At 39.4% G+C, this 14,148-nt stretch overlaps 2 long non-coding RNA genes across 5 annotated transcripts in view; one reads left to right on the plus strand and one right to left on the minus strand.

Annotated features, from left to right (window-relative positions):
- Positions 1-14,148, plus strand: part of LOC111947463 (uncharacterized) — a 152,021-nt gene that overhangs the window by 70,581 nt on the left and 67,292 nt on the right. The window lies entirely within an intron of this gene.
- The window catches only part of LOC144994924 (uncharacterized), a 591,488-nt gene that overhangs the window by 3,240 nt on the left and 574,100 nt on the right, over positions 1-14,148 (minus strand). The window contains exons 1-2 of one of the 3 annotated variants that reach the window (XR_013658645.1): positions 560-1,981; positions 276-357 (exon numbers count right to left, since the gene is read on the minus strand). This is a non-coding gene — a long non-coding RNA (uncharacterized LOC144994924). Of the gene's footprint in view, positions 1-275; positions 358-559; positions 1,982-14,148 lie in introns of those variants that run through there. The other 2 variants (XR_013658646.1, XR_013658647.1) reach the window with 2 other exon arrangements.

Consider the following 14,148-nt stretch of genomic DNA (forward strand, 5'->3'; position numbering starts at 1 on the left):
AGTACAAATACTTTCAACTGACAGATATTTACAGGGGCAAAAATGCTAAATTCCCAATTGACAGGTAAAACAGTAATACAATAGGATGATAAAATATGAAATAGAATAGAATAGAAGGGTATTTAATAATCCCTGAGGAAATTTTTTTAAAATGGCCATCTTAAAAAAAACACATAAACACACATGCATTACAAATAGAAATATCACAAAATAAAAAGATTGATAAAAAAAGGTAAATAATTGGAAAATCAGTGGGTAAAATTAAAAGAAATTACTTGTAAGATGCCCTACCAGAGAGTTGTATTGCCTGATGGCACGAGGAACAAAAGATTGTCACGCTGTCACATTCAGTAATTCCTAGAGAATAAATAAAAACACAACAAACATGGATTAGATCATTTAGCTGTCTGATCTTAAATTACATAATTTTCAAATATATGAAAGGGGAATTTTTTTAAAACACTCTTGCTATGATAACTTGAGCTTGTAGTAAAGAACACCTTTAAAAAAAAATCAGAGACAAGACACTGATCACAGGAAGCCTGTGTGTAATATTTACAGTAACTTCTACTCAAATCACTGTTGACAGCTGATTTCTCCCATCCACCCTTTCTGTGACTACTTATCGACTACAAAACAGCCTAAAAACATAATGTTTGGGATTCTTGTCATTACGTCATTGGAAGTAAAGATACGGGGATTTTAGTGTCTGTCACTCTGACACAATCTCACAGGGCTTTTCAGCACAATACGGGTTCTAATGTTAGAAACTTAATGAGGCTTCTTTCATTCAACAGTGGATTCATGTATGTTATATTTAAAAAATGCCGTTTTCATGAATGTCATATGAATTAACTTTGTTGCACAGTCCACCCCGTCTTAAAGTCTGGGTTGTGAAAATGCTGTGTCTAACTTTAACCCGGATCGCGTTTACATAAGGCAGCACACGGAACAACTAGCTAGTTAGCATAGCATAGCATCAGTGTTTATACAAATCGCCGTCTCCAAATCAATACTTTTTATTAAACTTTCTTTGCTGCTGTAAATCCGGCATGCTTTTCCCCTTAGTTCTATCTGAATCATGTTAAGAACCTACAGATCATTGGCTATAGACGCTAGCTTGAACCGACACCGGCTTGAACTTCACTCACACTCACACAGCCACAACTTGCACAGGCTAAGCAAAACAAAGCTAAGCTAATTTGCGGTGGGGGTACTCTGCAAACGACTCGGCTGCAGTGTTCATAAAGCATTCACACATGTCACTTGGCAAAGGAGAACGCTTCAACTTAGTATTCAATAACATTACAGGACGTACAACGAGGGAATGATCAAATAAATGCATTACTTACGGGCTGAGACTGATCCCGTTCAGAAGACCTCTCCGCCATGTTTGCCGCCCGCGTCCTTTCAACTGCTGTGCTGAACAGCTCCCTCCCTCGTCACTTTGAAAGTGAGGAGTGTAAGGGGCCATTCGATTGGTTAAAAGCGAACCCGCCTGCTTTGCCGATGAGTTTGATTGACAGATTCACTAGCCAATGGTGAGATTAGTCGACCCGCTCCGTCAGATGAGTCTCAATATTCACCGTAGAAAAATCTCTCACACACACGGGGAGATTCACAAACGAGAACGGGATTTTGAATGCACAGTCTGCAATTCGAATGATCTGTGAGTTCACGTCACATGTGTACCTAAAAATCATGTTTGTGAAGCACTTACTGTGCATTTCTGATACATTTATTGTGAATTTCTAAAATGTTTTTGTGAAAAACAGTGTGCACATTTGTGAGAAACACTTATTGTGCATTTGTAAAACATTTAGTGTGCATGTGTGAAACACAATCTGTGTGTTTGTGAAACACAGGGTGTGTATTTCCGAATTTATTTTTCACGTTTGCATAAAATGACATTTGTGAATCGGAGCGTGTGCATTTGTAAAACCGGTTGTGTGCATTTCTGATTATTGAGACTGAATTAACTCCATATTTTTTGGGGGGCCATTTGGCAACATTGTAGACACTTGACTCACTCTCTAAGGCGGACAGATATTTATGCTATCTAAATACATGATAATGTATTTTAAAATACATTTTTGTGGCTACAAGTTAATGTATTATTTTATTGTATCCTGAAATAGTCTTTATTTGGGTTTACAATATGTATAAGCAACACTTGCTACTGTTTAGGAAATGCATTTTCGTGAAGGCTGATATTTCCAGTTTTTACCTAATTAAGTAAAAAAAACAACATTTTCTAATTATCTTAATCTCAAAAAGGTCATGTACGGAGCAAAAAATAATCAAATTGAGAAATGTGGAGCATTTCAATCTTGTTTGTCAGGGTGCCTGAGGACAAAAAAACAGACAAACAAAAAAGGAAACCGCTTTCTATCAGCACCATGAGAGTCAGTCTACAGGATGATAGCTCAAAATCTGCTATCAAACCTCTCATGCAAAAATACTACAAGCCCTCACACTATAGTTAACGTAAGCTCAAACTATGCTGATACAACAACACAGATCATGTTATTTAGTGGAGATTCCTTCAATTAGTGTCAACATCAAATAAACTAGCAGTTACACATTTTAGGAGACTGTAGTTATATAAACAAAACAAATAAATTAAATTATTTCTAAAAAAAAGTGGTACAGTTGATTGAACAGCTTGAAATAGTACAAAAGTATGTTTTTAACTTTTAGGGATTTTTAAATGAAAAAAAGGTTAACTAAAAAAAAATAAAGAGAACAGTTTCAGTATTACAGAGAACAGAAAAATGATTTACAATTTAAAATTGTTCAATAGAGCATGATGATGTCCTAAAAGTCATTAGGTCTTCCGTCTTTTAGATGACTTACAATCTTCTTTGGTTGCATGAAGCGCTGCAGGAACACAGTGTGTTGGTAAACCCATTGGGAGCTTTAGTTACACTTTAGCTACAGCGGAAATAACGTTGTTTCCAAAGTGGCAAGAAAAGGATATCGGACAATGTAAGACAGACCATCTTAACTAAAAAGATTGGGCGATTCTTTCAAAGAAATTGCAAAGAAAATCCAAAGAGGTGTGGTGGACCCAAAGTCACAACTGCATTTCACTGGAAAACAGAGTGAAACCTGCAAAAACATCTGTAAAAGTAGGCCAAGTAGAGCTGCTTATAAATTAAATGCAGGACATTTTCTTTTACTATTTTTTGTGCTATTCTTCCATTTTAGAGTGCAACACAATGAGACCCAAACAAAAAAAGAAAACTGGAAAATATGGAGCGTTTTACAATGAGTTTTGTAATGACTTAGTAGATCATTTAAAATGTTTAATTTGGCAAGTTTGAGTATTTATAAAATTGTAAAAATATCAGGTATTTATTAAAGCTTCATTTATAACAAGTTCTGTAAGGTACAGTCCTTCCCTTAAGCATCACTTATGTTGCAATAAAAGAGCTGTGCTAAACCCTGCTGTCTCTGGTCTAAAAGTTTTCTAAAAGTTTTTTGAAGTTTTGTAAGACAAAGACCTGCATGAGACCACATTGATCCAATGCAGAAAAAGGTCACCTCAGGTCATAAAAGTTACCAATGTTCATGTAACCGTTAACATACCAAGAGTTCAGAGAGGTTGATCTTAATCTGAAGTAACAAGTGGGAAAGGATGTGTTTTTTCCTAATTATTATTATTATTTGTAAGACATTAGATATAGTGCAGCAGGGCTCAGCTTTTTTCTTCTGTCAATCCACTCAGTCTATCCCCAAAGCATCATCTATCTAACCTCTTAGTCTTTCTCAGCTCACTTCATATTCTCACTCCGACATTTCTCACGGCCAGCTCAAAGGCCAAAATGTCTGCAAAGAAGACAAAGATTCACAGGCATGTGAGACAGACTCCCCACAGCATACATAACAGAATCAGCTGGAAGGCAGGAGCAAGAGAGCGGAGCGGAGTGACAAAAGAGGATGAGATAAAGACAAAAAAAGAGAAAAAATCCAGAGCATGGAACTATGTAAAAACTGAAAAGTTGAGCCTAGAACAAAAAAAGGAAGAAACTTTTGGGGATTTTTTTTTCTTCTGCAATGGGCAGGTTGGGATAGTTTCAATAACTATCAGATACAAGTCAACAGAAACATTCAACTGGTTTAGACAAAAGAAAGATGAAGCTGCTCATGTGTTCAAACTTTTTCCAGTCAGTCAATAATGGAACTTTGTTTTAGGGTTCTGAGAAAATAGATACTGGAGAGCCACAGAAACTCATTCTGAACCTGAAATACAAATCAGCCTTATTTCCTTTTGGAGATGTGGACATCACAAGTAAAGGATGCACCAACAAATATATTAGGAATCAAATGTCTTGTTGAGTTTCCATCTTCTGCGAAGCTTTTTTGGTTTTGACCATGGTTGGTTTGAATTAGGAAAAGGTTAACACTGCTGTTCATGAATACTATACTGATGTTAAAACCAGAAAGTTTGTCCATTTGAACTTTTTAGAACTTTTCATTTTATCATGACCTGGATGACTGAGAATCTACACCCACAATAAAATAAAACAAGTTTCAATTAAACCTTTACATCAAATTCACCCAGTTAAAGATAAGTTAAGAAGATTTATAAATAAACTTGTGTTGTAATTTCTCTTTTTTTATTTTTATTTTTTAGCATTGTATGTACACAAATACATTTTGGTATGGTTTGGAAGAATTTGTTTTCACAAAATTAAAATAAAATATCTTGATTAATATTTTTGACATGTTGTGAATCATGTTTTAAATTACATAGTTTATCAGAAAAATTATCTTTTATTGTTTTTGGGACATTCCAATTCACAATCTATTAGTGTGAATTATGAACCTACTGTATTGTATTTAGTTTTTAATAGTTTTTTTTTTTTTTGGGGGGGGGGGCAAGCCTTATTACCTGTTTGAACTGGTATTTGAATGCAAATAAAGTTAGTAAAATTAGGAAGTGTGTTAAATAAATCTAAAGCTTTGCAAGGGTTTGTTTCAAATTCATTTAATTAAAATGTATTACCTTGTCACCTTTTGTTTTGATTTGTTTATATTCATTCCTAATTCAAATACAGGTCTTGACAGACACACGGTTTGATCTGGTTATGGATTTACATCAGCACTTTCAAGTTTTTACTGCAAATTTTGTCCAGCAGGTTCAACAATTTTCAGTTTAGACCTCAGCTCATGAATGCACATCAATTAATACATGAGGCTAAAACAAAGAAAAGATGATGAGGAATCAAAGTTATCCACTGGAATATGTCTGTTTATGAGATTGTAAACAGTATGGACAGAAAATCACTTTTTCATCATCTCGCTTCCTTTTTTTAATCAGTGTTGACAACCATCTATTAGTTTTTTTTATTGCACTGTTCGGCAGGGATTCCCGTGGACGTGTGTGAGTGCTCTGACTGTAATCAGTGGCTTTATTCACTGCAGCGATAATGGAAACCCATACGTTTATCAACCCGATTTCTGGTTGTCACACAAAAGAAAAAAATGGCAAAAAGAAAATGGCAATCAAAAATGAACATTATTAAAAATCAGATTCTTATGAGGAGAAAAAAAAATCAATCATGTTTCCATTTAAAATGCGGCGAGCCTTGCTTGTAACATATTTATCAAGTGAGTAAGAACGTATGGAAATTTGGTTAAAGAATCTTCTTAATTTGGACTTTGAAAGAACTTTTAACTATTTTTTTCAAAAACAATCCTTATACCAGCCCCTTTATTTTTTCTCTTCCACACTGAAGTACCTTTTCTCCGATTAAGTGCTGTGGTTCTCTCTTATTTCACTTCCTCATGACTTTCTCCTTTGCCTTCAATAAGTAGTTCTTGCTCTTTCATTTTCCATCCATGTGTTGGCTTCACCCAGTTTCTGCTTTCTGCCTCACACCACCATTTTCGTTTTGCAGCACACGCTTCCTGCCCTTTCACGACTTGGCTTTAGCGATGCGTTAAATGGAACCTGCAAATAAGAGTGTATGGAAGTTCTAGCCTCAGTAAAGGCAACAGCGTTCTTTTTTTTTTCTTTCTTTTTTCTGCCTCGCTACTCACTTATAGAAATTAAAAACATTAATCAGATTAAGGTAGGAGTGTCAGGTGTGGCATCAGGCCAGCAAATCCATTTTCTTTCTTGAGTGAAGGAAAGAGATTGCAGTTAGGATGGAGGGCAAGAGAGGAAGAAAAGAACAACACATTTTAAAGGGCAGAAAGAAAAAACCCCACAGTGATCTTTAGGATTTTATTCAGATTCTATGAAGATCGTTCACTTTAAGAACACCCTGAGGAGGAGTTAGGTATTATCTCAAACTAAAAGAAAGGGGGATTAAGGCTGCCTTGGAATTCTTATTTAAGGGTTTTGTATGTGTTCAATCTAGGATTTATGAAACTTGAAGATATAAAACAAATTTAAAAAATTCAGAAAATCAGGAAGTGCTTTATTTTGACTAGTGCACAAGAACCTCTTTGGAAAGGGATTGTTGCTCCCATATTTTTCTTGCTGTCAATGATCCTGCACATGTGGATTGATTGCAGTTCATTTTGTCATCATAGTCCATTTGCCACATAGTCATATGTGAATAATTACATCAATTAGTGGACACTTGATGGGTTTTTGGCTGGAAGACTTATGCCATTCCTGCTGTGCAATAGCAGTTGGTGTAATTATTGGAGAGTCAACAAGTGGCCAAAGCTTTCACACATTTCTGCAGATTTTTTTTGGGAGGGGGATTGTGTTAGCCAGACTGTTACTACAAGAATATTCTCTTTAAATCTACTGGAAAAACAAGCCCAAAGGTCAACTCGTCATCGCATTTCTCTCCTTTATTTGGTTTACCAATCAAAAGTTATCGATGCTTCTTCTTCTACTTCCATTCATTCATCCATTTTCAGAATCCCCACGATTCCCTTTTGGGGTGACAGGATTGCTGAAGCCAACACAGCTACTCTTCAGGAAGGGCAGGGTTTCAGATGATGAAGCAAAAGTTTGTTACAAAGAAGCAAAGTCTAATTTGTCCCATTACTCCGGTGTCACCTCCCTGTGTCTCACCTCCTCCCTCCTACAGTATATTCTGTTCTCTCTTTCTCTTTTTCTGCATTCTTCAAAATGATTAAATTCACCAAACAGGGTAAAGGAAACGATAAAATCACTTGTGTATTTTTTTTACTGTCTTGCTGTTGTGATGAACTGTGAAATAATGTATTTCCACAATTTCTGTTTTTCCGGTTACCGACTGGTCTTTACACCAGCACAATAACATGGAGCACTCGGGGTATGTGACCATTACAGTGCATAATCACTTTTTAATACACACCCTGCAGGCAATCATGATTAAATATTCACCTGGGATAGAAAATATCCATGCGTGCAATAATTTCTGACCTGTAAATAACAAAGACCAAGGCACCACATGCAGCATCAGTGGCTAACATGGGTGAACTCCATTGATGTACTCAAAGCCAAACCCCCAGAATGTTGTCCTTCAAGGTAACACGTTCATAATTATGTTAGCTGCTGTTAACAGCCTTTGCAACCTTGCTCTGTTTAACCCAGCTCCTGTCTCTGCAGCCCAATACTGCCTGCATAGAGTTAGCTTAGCTACTGAGGTCAGGAATAGCAAGAAAAAACACACAGATGTGTTCTGTGACAGAACAGTGTATTTTTTTTTTTTTTTTTTTTTTTTAACTTGTCCTGTCCAACAGCTGGGCAGACAGACGAGAGCTGAGGGCCTCTTGTGTTGGACATATTTTGCTTTAACAAGAGGGGTTATTAATCTTCTGACAAACCAAAGGTATGTCTGAATAAACCCCTTTTGTAATTGAGGCCAAACTTTATTAATTTCAATCATGTCTGAAAATCTTTGGTGTTGGACCGGACGGAAAAGGAAAGAGGGGAAGGAGAGAGAGGGACGCTAGAGAGAGGGGGGGGTAGGGGGTGATAATAGGAGGGGAAGGGGGATAAGACCATGAAGCAGCATACAGCAACAAGTTTACTGGTTGTTAATCATTATGGTAAGGTTCAAATGCAGTACAAAAAGGGCGGGGCCCGTCCACACACACACTCAAATGTTATAAACACACCTGCTAGCTGCAAAAATGTCCACCTGTCGACATGTACACAAAACAGATAGTGTTCACACGCATACTTATGCCTTAAAACCAACTAGTGTGAAATATTTCAGTCATTCAGTCATGCAAGCTATTAGTGCAAAGGTGAGCTAACACCAGTGCTCAGGTGAGGTTTTATGTTCTTCTAAAATGGATGGTGGAACGTGAAAAGAAAGAGGGAGAGTGCCCAGCCATCCCCACCCCAAGACCCCCACCGCAGCAGCAGCGGCAGCCGGAATCCCCCCAACGCCACACGGGAACCGGCAGGGAACAACCGCCGCCCGGGCGACCAAGCCCGCCACCCAGGCCAGGGCCAGCAGGGCCGCAGCAAGGCCCCCAGAGCCAGAGGCCAGGGAAGCACGGAGGGAAAGAGAGCGCCACCCCAGCCCAACCAGGAGAGCAGCCCCCCCGCCGCGCTGGGAGAACCCAACGCAGAGCCCCACCGGAGAAGGACGCCCACAGCCCCAAACGAGCACCCCACCACCACCCAGGAGTTCCGGGCATCCCCCCGCCCCAACCCCAGGTACGAGCCAGGACCCCCCAAGGGAGACCCGCTCCGTACTCCAGGCAGCCATCCGCCCGGCCCACGGTTGGTCCAGGGAGGAGCGAGGCAGGGGGCCCGCCGCCCCCGCCCAGGAAGGGGGAACCCCGGGGAAAAAAAAGAGGGCCCACAAGGGGTGTTATAAATATGGCCCGACCAGGCTCGGCCACAGTTGGAAATTTGGTGGGGCCCAGCACTCAGGAGCAAGGACCAGAACCCACCCCCCAGGGACCAGACACCCCCGGCTCAGATGTAATGTGAACTCCCCCGCCGCGCGGAGAGAGCACCGCCGGGCCCAGGAAGCCGGCACCCCGGGGACACGGCCGCCGTTGCAAAGGGGCCCGCACCCCCCACCAGGGAAGAGGCAGGGGACAGATGGACCCAGGTCCCACCTTCCTTGCAAAATGTGTGTGTGTATGTGTGTTTGAGATGGTGTGTGTGTGCATGTGTGTGTGTTTATGTTGGGATGTAAATATTGAGGGGGGAGGGGTGTGTGTACTAAGGGGGGTGCAGTTAAAATTGGCGGGTGGGGCACTAAGGGGACATCTCCTGATTACTCACAGTGACGTCCCCTCACCCTCCCCACCAAGGGGCCCTAAATGTCTAAGGTGCGGTTAAAATTGGCGGGTAGGGTGCTAGGAGGACATCCGCTGCTTGCTGGCAGTGATGTCCAAGCACCCCCCCTACCAAGGGCCCTACATGTCTAAGGTGCAAAAAAAACCGAAAGAGGGGGGGCCCACTCCATACGGCAACCATAGGAGGGGGGCCACTGCCTAGTAAACCCCCCCCCCCAAGGCTCATCGCAGGCTAAGCCCCCCACCCCCTCACCCTATTATGAGGTTATATGAGGAAGGGGGTAAGTTGGGGACAGCTGATAAACTGTCCCCCGGTGGTCAAACAGCTGCCCCCCCCCCCCCCCCCCCCCCCCCCCCCAGCAAGGGGGCCAGGCCCACCCAGCCCAGGGGCCCCACCCCCGGAGGCGCCGACACCCCAGGCCAGAACAGTGTATTTTTAAGGTCAACAAGAAATGCGTAAGCGGAACTATGAGTATGTCATGATTTATATTAGTCTTATTTACTGTCAAAAGTTTTCATTATTGGAATTAACAAATTGGATGAATGTGTCAAACTAAGTTTTAGGATTTCAGCATAACCTTTCAACAACCTCTTTGTCAAAATTGGCAGATTTGTCTGTCAGAAGTCAGAGCTCTGTCTCTCTCTCTGGTCACTGGTTGGGGCCATCCTCAGAGTTCTAATCCTACTACAGCTCCCAGCACCCCCAGCATGCACTTCCTGGATGCTGCACACCTGACTCTCATTCGCTCAATCAACCACAGCATACCTAATCACTGCACTGAGCTGAGCGCAAAGTGTTGTTTGTGCCACTCTGCAGTCTTCACCGAGATATGGATCTGTGTTTCTGTTTCCTGACCCTGTGGATGACTCTGTTTACCTGCCACCTGCCCCCGACTCTCGCCTGGATCCTGACTACCTTTTCTCTTCTTTGATGCTCTCATGCTTGTTATTGACCCCTGCCTGCCGACCCTGATTTAGCTTTGTGGACTTTTAGTTAAGCTAATAAACCTGCTGCATTTGGATCCAGCCGTCTCCCTGTTCTTGTGACAATACTCAACAATTCTCTTTTTTTTTTTTTTGTCATTTATGACCTTAGAAAAAAGGCACATTTTTACAAAGAACAAAAACAAAAAAAAATAATTCCATAACGGAGAAGGAAAATAAAATTTGATTTTATAGTAAATTACCGTGTTTAATATAGTATTTTCCTTTTTTTTATTGTTAGGACAAGGACACACTGAAAAATGATGGCAGTTCCGGACGAAAGGGTGGGACTAAAATGTTCTTTGTAAATCAGCAGTGAAGCAGTTTGTTTTGAAGCAGCAGTTTAAGTGTCACTCTATCACAAAGAAGAACTCCTCTTCCAGTTTGGTCCATTATTCATGTTTCACAGAGATTTATGTGCTGGTATCTTAATTGGACACAGCAGTCTGCCAGGGACTGCCACTTAGAGTATGAGATAAATTAATGAGAAAAGCGGGCATTGACAGAAAGCAAAATGGTTTCAACCTTTAAATGCATGGTTACCCGGTGCAGTTATAGGAAGGTTTTCCTCTCTTTATTTTTGTCTTTCCAGTATTTTATGGTGCAACAAGAAGAATGCCTTAAAAATGAAGACATAAACAAACAAAAGTAGGACATTCTAACAATATCTAGGTTTATTTGTTTTCTTTATGTTGGAATTACATATTAGGTATAATAGCTAGAAAACATTAAAAACATCTCGACATAATGATCTTGACTTTTTTTTCATTTATTTGTTTTATTATTACTGTTTTTTTTAACACATTTTTAAGTAATAGGTAGAACCCTTCAGATTAGGAAAAGTCAAAGATGCAAGGTCAGATCGGATCAGCAAAGGTTTGCAAGAAAATGACTGAGCCGGAAGGAAAAGCTGTCAGCCCTCTCTTTACGCTATATACTGTGAATTCTGGACTAAACTTCAAACCAAGAAAACAAGGGAAAAAAATTGGCTTCATTGGCGAAGTGTCCTTAGGAAAGAAATCCTCCCCATGTTTTTGTCCAGTTATGTCACAACTTCTGTTTTATGTCATGACCCTCCAGTTGTTTAAGAAAGATCCCTTTCCCCTTCGGGTTGGTGTCACTTTCACTGTCATTTCATTCATTATCCTTCCCAACCCTTTGGTCCAATAGCTTTACTTTCCCCAGTTTTCAGCCAATCAATGTGTGTTTATTTTCCTTTAAAGGAAAGAAAAATCGATTTTTGGGGCCTTCAAGTGTATTATAATGTTCATTCCTCAAGAAAAAAAAATCCCAATTCTTATCCGCTCATGCATTTCTGAGTATTCCTCTAATAACGTGCTCTGAGCTCCAGCCCTGCCCAACTTAAAAAAAGAGCGGGTTCCCATGAGCTGACGTAGACCAGTGAGGAACAGCCCCTTCCAGGGGCAAGCACCGTCACCAGGCTAACACACACACACACACACACTTTCTCCGAGCTAGCGGTGAACAGCAAAACGCTTTCACTTTATATGCACATCCATCTTTACAAAAGTTCAGATGTTTGTTTTCATGGATGAAACACAGACACGCCTGCTCTAGGTTGACATTATTGAATAGGCGGCACCCACAAGGAGCTAAGGGCGGAGCCTCAGAGATTGAGTTGTTTTACTTCAGGGTTAGAAAAGGAGTTGTAAAAGTAACTCATATTTTATTTTAAAAATTGTTCTTCTTTGTGCCAAAGGTAATATATTATCACACACATACATACACATGTTGCTTAAGGATATCATGGCATAGGCCCTTTAACCCTTGTGCTATCCTAGGCACGTTAACATTGTGAGTTGGGTCATCTAGACCCACTATACAGTGAACTGAACCTTTTTTCTTCAATGATTTGTGATCTTCACTGGTGTCCATGGATTACATGAAATCTTTCCACCTTTATCCACCTTTGTCATGGTAGGAATAACACATCAATGTAAGGGTGGGGTCATCTAAGACAGCACAAGGGTTAAACTTTCGCTCCTCATGATACACCATCACTGCCATGGCCGCCAATAGCATTTTTTTTTTTATTTAACATTTTACTCTTCATCTGGGCTTGTCAGATCAAGAATAGCTTTTCCAAGTTTTGTAATTGCAATACATTGTTCAAATAGATTTTCCTTTATTTCCAAATTTATATATTAATACAATTTTTTGAATTCATCGTCATCGTTCCAATTTTTGTTCCAATTATTTTTTTTAAAAGTTACATTCTTCAGAGCTTTATTTCATTTAAGCTGATACTATATTAAGTTGAGTCTTGGATTAAATGGTGGATGTGAATTAGCAACACATGACTAGGAGGGGTTGAGACTTTTTCCTTAACATTGTCTTCACCTTCCAGTGAGGTCACATCCTGTTGTGGTTTCACAATAATCACTGTTTCCAGTGTGCTAACATTTAAATATGTATATTTTTCCCCCCTGATAAATGTTTTGAAAAAATATTAAAAACTAACTGGTCTGATTGCAGTCTATGCCATTTTTTAAACTTCTCGAATCATGAACAGAAATGTAACAATCTGTGTTGAAAACTTGAACTTCTTTTTGTTGATTATATAATTGTTGACTTGCCTTATATCTGAATGAGCCTTTTGCTTCTTTTCCTTCTTCCTCTGTTTGTCCATCTCCTCTTTATGTGCTTGATTTTACAATGTAAAATAAGTGCTGCCCTCCCACCAGAGTCCATCCATCACAGCCAAGCAGACACTACGCAGCTTTTCGTTTGACATTTACCACCCTTCAATTTCTCATTTTACCCTTCCAACTGCTTGATCCCTCCATTCCCATCGATGACTCACTATCTGCATTTATCTTGTTTTTCATGCTAATTCACCACCTTCTCTTTCTCTATGCATACATTTACGGAGCTGTGGGCTGTGGATTTTATGCCTATAGGCCTTCAGTGACGTCATTTGGGTCAACATTAATATACAGCATTTCAAAACAAAAGTTCGACGTTTGTAACACACATCTCCTCCACAACACCTTTGATTTTTTTTTTTTTCATTTCTTCTAAGTAGAACGTCTCCGCTCACTTACATTAAGTCTGCCTTGTGGATGTTAAAGGTGTGTCGATAAATAGAACCTGACAACACAAGCTTGCTAAAATATGACTGGATTATAACTCTACCATGACTTACAACACAAGGAGGTGAGTTTCACATGACGATAACGGAACACACTCTATATTTTATTAACTTAGCCAAAAAAATATACATTTTTGATGGAAAGTGTAGGCTTAATGAGAAGTGTTTGCAGGCCTGATGTCACACCACTATTGCAACACATACACAACCCATGGTTTCCTAAAAAATACATGTACAATTTTGTATTAATGCATGCAGGATTTTACATAATGTTTAAAGTATAAAAGTTCACTGGAACAGATGGAAATATATATTTTTATCTGCTTTTGGTGTGCATTGGGGGGATACTGGAAACCAGTTTTATAAAAAAATAAAATAAAATAAAAACACAACATTTTTTTAAAGTTCAATATAGAATTAAGAAATAAAAGAAGGAAGAAATCTGAAAGAGAACTGAAGTTAATTATTTGTGTTGTTTCTGTCCAATTGTGGAAAATGTTGTCAAAAAAGAGCAACACTAATATAATGCTCTGCTACTGGCTAAGGTACATGTGACTACAGCTTATACAGTTGATTTGTTCTACTGAGTTACTGCTGCCCCACTGTCAAATAATTGTGTTTGTTTCATTGATAAATGACTTAACTTTTCATTCCTGTTTTTTGAGTGGACCACATCATTTCACGATATTTATATAAAAATTTGGCTCATTTGAACAGCAAGTGCAAAAGTTGGGTATCCAAATATCTCAGTTATTTATTTCTTTTTTACATTTTGTTTTTTTAATATATGCAATCAAGTGCCTTTGGACCCACACAAACTACTGTTGTATGTTTAG

The sequence above is a fragment of the Oryzias latipes genome, chromosome 10 (assembly GCF_053564925.1).
Source record: "Oryzias latipes strain Hd-rR chromosome 10, Olatipes_Hd-rR_3.1".
NCBI lineage: Eukaryota > Metazoa > Chordata > Actinopteri > Beloniformes > Adrianichthyidae > Oryzias > Oryzias latipes.